Below are 9,176 nucleotides of genomic sequence, written 5' to 3'. Positions count from 1 at the left end.
ACACAACATTCCATTTCCCATCCTGATGCCTTTGCACTGGCCATCTCTTATGCCTGAAATATACTGCCGCCTCGCTTCTTCATTCCTTTGACTTCCTTCAAGATTAAGCATAAAGTCCAGGTGCTTTAACTCTGATATTACCTCTCATTTGTTGTGTGTGTGTGTGTGTGTGTCTCTGTGTGTGTATTTGCACCTGTTGTCTCTCCCAGTAAAATGTGAGTTACCTGAGGGCATAGACAGCTGTGTTTTTGCTCTTTATTATGCCTAACCCATAGTAAACACTTAATAAATATTGGTTAACTGACTGAATAGCTGACTGACTGAAAGTCAAAATGACTAAATGACCAAATCATGGTTGACTTACCTTTGTGGTATCCCATTTTTATCCATCCACCTTATTCAAATATTTAAATTCTCAAATACATCTGTGTGTCCAAGTTTAATGGGACATTTTGTGCTTTGGTCCTTGATTTATCTTTTAACTAAATCTCTTTGAAAACGTTAATTGATGTTAATAGGTTAATTGATAGTGGGACTGAAATCAGTGACAAATATTTTGGGAAGAATCCATTAGAATGGTAGTTTGAGTCAACAGCATTAGAAGAATCCTACTAAACCTTGGACATACCATTAGAACTATCTGGGGTCTGATGGCATGACCTGTTAGTGTATATTAGCAGGAGGAGCAGTTTGAGAGAGTAAAATCAGATGCTGTAGTCACTGCGCATTCAAAGTATTTTGCAAATCTAAAGCATTCATTATATATGTTCGCTATGATTTTTACATTGTACAGTTAAAGAAATGGAGATTCAAGAAGAGTCGTGACTCACTTGCAGTCATAAGGATTGTAATTTTCAGACTCTGTATTCAAACTTAGGCTCCTCCGACTCAAAGTTCAGTGCTCTTTACACTATACCACACTGTCTCTGTGTGTGTGTTCGTCCTTTGTTGCCAAGAAGACAATGCCATCAGAGAAACGATGACATGACTTGCACTTGACTTTGTTTTTTGAGTGAGGGCGGGCTGTGCAGGTCACCAGCTTCACTTCTCCTCCAGAACCATCTGAATCCAGTGACCAGATATTCATCAGGATGACTGGAGATAACCCAGGATGAGGCAACTGGGGTTAAGTGACTTGCCCAAGGTCACACAGCTAGTGAATGTCAAGTGTCTGAGGTGAGATTGAACTCAGGTCCTCCTGACTTCTGCATGGGTACACTATCCACTGTACCAACTAGCTGCCCCCCATACTGCCTCTACTATCATATTATATTTCCATGTTTCCATAAGATAGAGAGTATAAATTTAGTATGTTGCAATACATGTTTGACAGAGAATTAAGATACCTGGGCCACTAGGTCACTGGCTGTGTCATCTAATAGCTTAGTTTAGTTATTTAATATCTCTATGCCTTCATTTCCTCTGACTTTCTCATTGATCACTCTCCTCTTCAAGTCTGTCTGTCTGAGAAGTGGGATTTCATTTGAGACCTATATCAACAGGAAGAATCTCAGCAATAGATATCTAGATTAAATATAAAAATATCTCTGTTTTTGAATGTATCCCAAACTAAGATAAAAAAATGACTTTATTTCATAGGATTTAGTGAAAGATAATCTTAAGAGCTCATCTATTCAAAGTCAACCTTCCCTATGTCAGCTATAAATATATTAAAATATCAGGTTAGATTTATGGAAGAAAATTTATTGTTTTCCTTTAAGTTACTAGGCAATGATGATATTAACTTGATTTTGAGAGTCAGGTCTAAAAGTGATAAAGCCAGAAAACATTTTTTATGCTTTATCCTTTTATGGAGTTTTCATGATAAATAGGTACTTATGAGATCCCTGACTCTTCACTCTTATAAATGAAAGCCCCTAGACATCATCCTATTAGGGTAATTACACTGAAGTTGGCATTACAGGAAGTATCAGATTGATTAGGAACAACAGTGAGAGCTTAAAAGCAAAAACTGTAATTTCAAACTTGACAGCATTAAGACTAAAACATCTTTGTTTGCAGAGTTAAACAGAGCCACCTGTTAAAGAGTTTCATATAAAAGATTTATAGGTTAGACAAAAGTCTTCCAAATCCATTTAAGAAAGATTTTTTTTATTATATTATCTTGATCATGAATGGGTAGACACCATGAATAACTTTAAAAACAATTAAAAGTGTCAAACATCAGTCCTTACTTCATTTAAACTTGAACTGAAAACTATTTGATCCTATAAATTCTCAAGGTATCTAATTTTCTAGATGTCTCTATTTAAATACTATGTGGTAAGAGAAATAATTATTAATAACCGATGATTTGGGAGATCCAGAGTTTCCTCTTTTTCTATAGTCCTCATTTCCAAGTACAATCCCTTAAAGGACATTGAATTTATTCTTCTCAATCTAAGTCAGACCCCACCCAATCTTGAAAGGAATTTAACCCCATTGGGTTCCACTCAGGTTTGGTGGGGATGAATTCTTTCATTAGATTTCTCATTGCTGAGGGTAATTGACACAATCAAAGTTCATTAGAATAGGTTCAGCTCCTCATTGTAATATTCATTCTTCCATTAGCTGTTAACCAATCAGAATGGATTTCCACCCTCAGGAACACCCCTCTTCCAAGGGCATATAAACTCTGAGCATTCCCCCATGATAGTCTTTGGTATTCAGGAGTGCCACTGACGTCTTTTATTAGTAACATGCTAGCTTTATTAATAAAATGGTTACCCAGAAACTGTGTCTTTCAATTTTTTTTTAAATGTCACAATGGAATAATCCAGGAGAATGACTGCAATAGTGAGGTGATGTGAAACCACGTAAAGTATTTTGCGTAATGCATGACATATGCTTATTCCTTTTCCCTTACTTCCCTTTGAGGATTTTTTGGAAGAACTGGATATGTTTAACCTGAAGAAAAGACATGGATGTTTCAGGATAGTAATTTTCCAGTTTTTGAAGGATTGTCAGATTAAAATGAGATTAGATTTATGTTGACTAACTATAGAGGGCAGACATCAGTGGAAGTTATAGTGAGGCAAGTTTGAAGTTGACAGCAAACACTTTGTAGCTATTGGAGTCATTAAAAACTACAACAGACTCTCTCAGGTTATGTGGTTCCCATCAATGGATCTTCTTGTAGAAACTGACTGATCATTTATTGAGAATATCATTGGGGAGATTCACGCTTGAGGTGAGAGTGAATCCAAATTGTCACTATTCTCTTTCAATTATAGGATTCCATTGCCTATTAGTCATACATAATACATAACACTAAACATAATATCAAAGACCAACCAGTAAGAGTTGGTCACTGTTATATTAACTTAAAATTTACAAGTTGGTTTTATCACAATAACCTGTTAGGTAAGTAGTATAAGTATTATTGCCTTTCATTTTACAGATGAGAAAACTAAATACATCTCATGTCAGACAAATCAATCTTATTTCTTTTTTGCTAATGGAATTGTTAAACTGGTAGATGGAAATGCTGTAGATAATCTTTTACCTGAATTTTTAGCAAAACTTTTTCACCAATTCTACATGGTAGTTTTATGGAGAAAATGGAGAGCTGTGGATGAGACAACATAACTAGAGTAGATGAATTCAGACCTGGTTATGAACTGGTTGGATGGCTAGACTCAAAAATCAATAATAGTTCTATAGCTGGAAGGTCTCAAGTGGAATACACCAGGGATCTTCTATTGCCCTTGTGCTAAATGGCATCTTTATCAATGACTTGGATAAAGACAAAGATGACTTGCTCCACAAATGTGCAGATGATATTAACCTGGGAGGGCTAGTTAAAGTTGGGTTGAACTGAAACACAATGAAATTCAATAACATTAAATATAAAGTCTTACATCCGGATGCAGAAAGACAATTTTACAAGAACAAGACATGGGAGGTATAGTTAAACTGCATTTTTTGGAAAATATCTGCAAGTTTATTATGAATCAGCAGTGTGATATGGCAACTGAAAAAAAAATCTATGCAATCTTAGTCTTCCTTAAGACTTCCATGAATGGTATGGCTTCCAAGAACAGGGAGAAGATAATGCCATTATCTTCTCCCTTGGTCCAATATCATTTGCAGCATTGTGGTCAGTTTCAGGCAACATTCTTTGTAAACTGAAGAGCGTGCAGAGAAGGGCAATCAAGATTTTTAAAGGCAATTAGTCCATGTCATATTAGGATCACTTGACAGAACTGGGCATGTTTAGTTTGGCAAAGAAAAAACTCATAGTGGACATGACATGCGTTCAAATATTTCAAAGATTGTCATGTGGAGGAGGGATTAGACTTGTTATGTTGGCCTTAGAAGGCAGAATCAAGAGCAAAAAGGGGAGATTGCAAATAGGCCAATTTAAGCTTGACACCAGGAAAACCTTCCAAGCAAGTAGAGTTATACAAACATTAAATGTGTTGCCTAAAGAGGTAATGGATTCCCATTCTTAGGAGGTCTTCAAGCAGAGGATAAACAACCTGTTGTCAGGTAACTTTTAGTGGAGTTTCCTTCATTCATGAGTTGGAATAGAAGCCTGCTGATGTCCTCTTCAAGTCTCATTCTGTGATATGTGGGTCACTTCTTACCCAGTTGTATCTTCATGCTTACTGCATTTCTTTGATTTAATCCCACCATTATCATGTTTCCAGAAAAAGCTCGTCACTGGAAATTCACCATCCCAGAGACTGTATTATCTTTGGTACTCTTACCTCATCGATACCTTCAGTAGTCTCAGCCTTTCCAATGGGAATGATAGAGGACATTCTAAAAATCTCCTTCCAAAATCTCTATCTAAAGAGGTCATAGCTCAATCATTTCTCACCAGATCCACTTCTTGTATTTGACTAGCTCATCATCCTCCCCCAATGATAACCTTTTCTCCCCAACATCCTACCCCACCCCTGCTTCAGTTTTTGTGTGTGTGTGATCTTCCTTCATTAGACTGTAAGGGTCTTGAGGACAGAAACTCTTTTTTTATTATTTGTATCCCCAGAATTTAGCCCAGTGCCAAACTTGTTATAGATGCAAGTGTTTATTGAATTGCCTTGACTGTATAGAGTATCCCACCAAATGTACTGATTCCCAATTTTTGTGCAACTGGCAGCCAACAGCTACAATGGTAAAAGATAGAGGTTGCACCATCAATGAATCCATGACTGAAAGCAAGACTTGATAGACTTACATCACTGGAAAAGTGGGGATTTAGTTGGTCAACTGGGCTGATTCACTATGGCCAACACAAATTCTATGATTCTATAATCCCAAAGCTCAGAACTGGTAGTGACTTGCCTAGCTAATAAATATCAAAGAGTGCCTCGCCCCACACCTCAGGACTACAAATACTGTGCTATACAAGCTACATCATGTTGCTGCCAAAACTTACATAACATGTACCTGACAGGTTGTTCTAAGACATCTTCAACCATTAAAATCAGTAGAAAATCCCCACAGAGGACATGAATAGCCCATTATGGCAAATTATACTTCTCTACATGATTTCTTAATGGGGTCAAATTTTTGTTAAAATGTGAAATGAGTTTTTAAATAAAAGACAACATAGTGTAGCAGATTAGGTGCTAGACTTGGAGACAGGACAGCTTAAGGCTGAAGCCTGCCTAAGATGACCAGTAGCTATATGAACCAGGAACATCGTTTAACAATCCTGAACCTCAGTTTCTCCATCTGTAAAATGTGGGTGATAATAATAGTACCTCTTCTATAGTGTGGTAGTAAGAATCAAATGAAATAATGTGTATAAACAACTTTGCACACTTCAAAGAGCTGTATTAATGTAAGTTGTTATTACTGTCATTTTTATTATTAATGCCAACTCAGAAGAGTGTAGGATACATCATTTCTTTTCTTTTCTTTTCTACTTCTCAAAGCTTATCTCAGAGGTGACCTCACTCTCTGATACTTTGCACACTATTTTGTTACACTCTTTTGTTAACTGAAAACATTCTCTCTACATAATTCAACAAGTTGGCATTGCATTTCTGTACTGGAAACAGTTTTCATATTTTAAAATGGAATCACAACCCATGCTTCATCTGTAAAGTAGCCATTTTGGTTTGTGAGTTCACTACCAAAGCTATAGCTGATCCCTCAAGAGTATTTCCAAATAGACTGCTGCATGCCAGACATGATTCAGGCTGGTCTGATGCTTAAGGTTTGAAATTAAAGTGAAATGAGACACTCATTGACCATCTAAAACTTATATAGAAAACTTACTTTGCATCACAAGCAAAGAATACTCAGTAAGGATACGGTATTGTTTTCATTGATCATAGGTTTTTTGCCTCAGTATTGATCATCCTGGTCTGTCTGTCAAAAAATCTGAGGGAATAGCAAGTTCCATCTCCTTGTGAGCTGACTTAGGTATATAGGCCACCCCAAAGCTATAACACCCTGAGCCCTGGTCTCTTTAGATAACTAAGTCCTGGAGATCTGAATTCAGATTCTATCTCTGAAATTTCCAGCCTTGCCTTTGAATTTCCTTAATATCTCTTTGCCTCATTTTCTTCATCTCAGAAACGAAAACAGTTAAACTAGATGGCTTCTCAGGTCCCTTCCAGCTCCATATTTATTAAGATCCCATGATCAAATGAGATAAAGCTTTACAAACTTTAAAGCACTGTATTAATATCTATTACTACTACCATGACTACTACTACTACCATGACTACTACTACTACCACTACTACTACTACTACTACTACTACTACTACTACCACTACTACTACCAAAAGAAAATTGATAATGTAAGCATAGGGTTTCAACCTTTGAGGCCCATTTGCAGGCCAAAACCCAACACATACTCAATGAAGAAAAACAATATGCAGATTCTGGGATCCTTATGTATGGATAAGTGGTCCCCATTTCTATTAGTGTTTGACACCACTGATCTACTCCAACTGCTTTTAAAGATGAGGAAAATTAGGCACACGTCTCCATCCCAAGCACGCACAGGTGCAGTAGTGTGGAAACCTGAGTGGTTGCTGAGTCTGGGCTGCTGATGGTCTATTGGCTTCCCAGGGTGGTTTGTCTGACCACCCTTTCCCCTGCCTGGCAACCAGAGAGTGTGTTTAATCAATACTATGAAACACTTAAGTAAAAACAAATTGCCTTCACCTGCAACATTTGAAAGAAGGTGGTGCACTGGATAAGAGCACCAGTGCAGGAGTCAGGAGGACCTGAGTTCAAATCTCACCTCAGATACTTTACATTCATTATCTGTGTGACCTTGGACAAGTCACTTAACCCCAATTGCCTTATCCTGGGTCATCTCCAGTCATCCTGATGAACATCTGGTCACTGGATTCAGGTGGTTCTAGTGGAAAAGTAAGGCTGGTGACTGGCACAGCCCTCACTCACTCAAAACAAAGTCAAGTACAAGTCATGTCATCATTTCTCTGATGGCATGGTTTTCTTCAGTAATAAAGGATGAACACACACACACACACACACACACACCACATACAAAACTCCCTCTGAGTACCATTACATGAAAGTCCAATTTGAGTTTCAAAATCATGGATTTAGATTAACTGATGCACAGTTCAAATAACTGATTATTTTGGCCCTAAAGGACTTGTTTGGAGAGGCTGGTGCTGTCTTACCCTTTGATGTGTTGACATGTGAAGAAAAGACCTTATCAGCAATCCTGAGAATCTGCAGCAGTGGCCTTGTGAAGGTGTGGAATTCTCTGACTGCTGGGGTCCTATCAGAACAAGAAATGTGCCTTCAGAATGATACAGGTTTCTCTGTTTCTTCTTGCATTATCTGGTAATAGTAGAGAATTTGTATTGGAAGAGTAGAAATTGAATTGGAATTTCCTGAAAATCAATGGTTGAGAATTTTTTTTGCCAGCTGTGTGTGCAGCATTTGTAGACAGGACTTGCAACTCTAGTTTGTAATTGTCTAAAATTTGGAAAGATGTTCATAGTAATTTCCGGTCACAGAATTTTACTGAACACAGCAAGGCTCAGAGTTCTCCCAGTGCTGCGCAAGCTGAATATGAAAGAAGGATGTGCAGTGACTTGACCAGGCAGCATCTTCAATATCTGAATGTAAAAGTTGTGGAATGCACTGAACTTGCTAAGGCTTTTACTTGGAAGGACGTTGTTACATTTTCAGAAATAACAGGGGACATCAACCCCCTGCACTTAAATGAGGACTTTACAAAGCAGACCAAGTTTGAAGGGACCATTGTTCATGGAGTTTTGATCAATGGACTGACTTCTGCACTGTTGGACACCAAAATGCCTGGTCCAGGCTGTGTGCTTATTTCTCAGGAGATTAATTTTCTAGCCCTTTTGCATATTGGAGAAACGGTGTTAGCAACTACCAAAGTGAAAAAGCTCAAGGTGTGTGTTGCTTTTATTGAAGTTTCATGTTGTGTCATAGAAAGAAGAAAAACTGTGTTGGAGGGCCTGGTTAAAGTTATGGTCCCACCTGTCCCTAGTTCTTGAACCATATGTTCAAGCTACAGGGTCAGAAATGTATGAATGTGAAAATTGAAGTACAGCTAGAGAAAGCAGTGGGAAATATTTGAGTTGCTATTTCATATAATTATTGATAAAAGAAAATACTTCATGCTTGGAGAAAGGAAGAAATAAATCAACTAAATACTTCCACAAAAAAGATGAGGAAAATTAGAACAAGATAAACTAAGATCACATAAATTTACTACTCACAAAAAGTGAGTAGGAAAATAAGGTTTTATGCCCAGTCCAATGACTCCACATTTCATTAACTGAGGTCTTGAGATATAGAACTGTATTGTTAGATTTTAAAAAGAATTTTAGAGAATATAAGGTCATAAAATGGGACACTGAGTGTTAGAACCAGAAAAACCTTAAGGTTCATATATATATAGTCCAGTCCTAAACAGAAGGCAGGAAACTAGTTAATGCTAAAGCTTGGACAAGAATCCATATATCCTGACTGCTAGTAATGCTCTTTTAATTATACTATATTCCCTCTCAACTGAGTTTAAAGATTTAAATGTAAATTATTCTGTTTTTGACAAGGAAAAGATGATCCAATATGACTACTATTATGTAAATGCCATTCACCACTCAAACATTTTAGACAACACAATGTTTACGTTCAATTATTCTTTTCTCTCCAAATGCAATTTAGAATAAAGGATAATAACTGTCAGGGACTGC

At 37.2% G+C, this 9,176-nt stretch overlaps 1 pseudogene; it reads left to right on the top strand.

The window, feature by feature from the left end:
- The first annotated feature begins 7,938 nt into the window (after positions 1-7,938).
- On the top strand, positions 7,939-8,474 carry LOC140528275 (hydroxyacyl-thioester dehydratase type 2, mitochondrial-like; annotated as a pseudogene).
- The last annotated feature ends 702 nt before the right edge of the window (positions 8,475-9,176 follow it).

This window comes from Notamacropus eugenii, chromosome 1, assembly GCF_028372415.1.
Source record: "Notamacropus eugenii isolate mMacEug1 chromosome 1, mMacEug1.pri_v2, whole genome shotgun sequence".
NCBI lineage: Eukaryota > Metazoa > Chordata > Mammalia > Diprotodontia > Macropodidae > Notamacropus > Notamacropus eugenii.
Note: the sequence above shows the minus strand (reverse complement) of the source record. Positions and strands in the feature narration are given on the sequence as shown.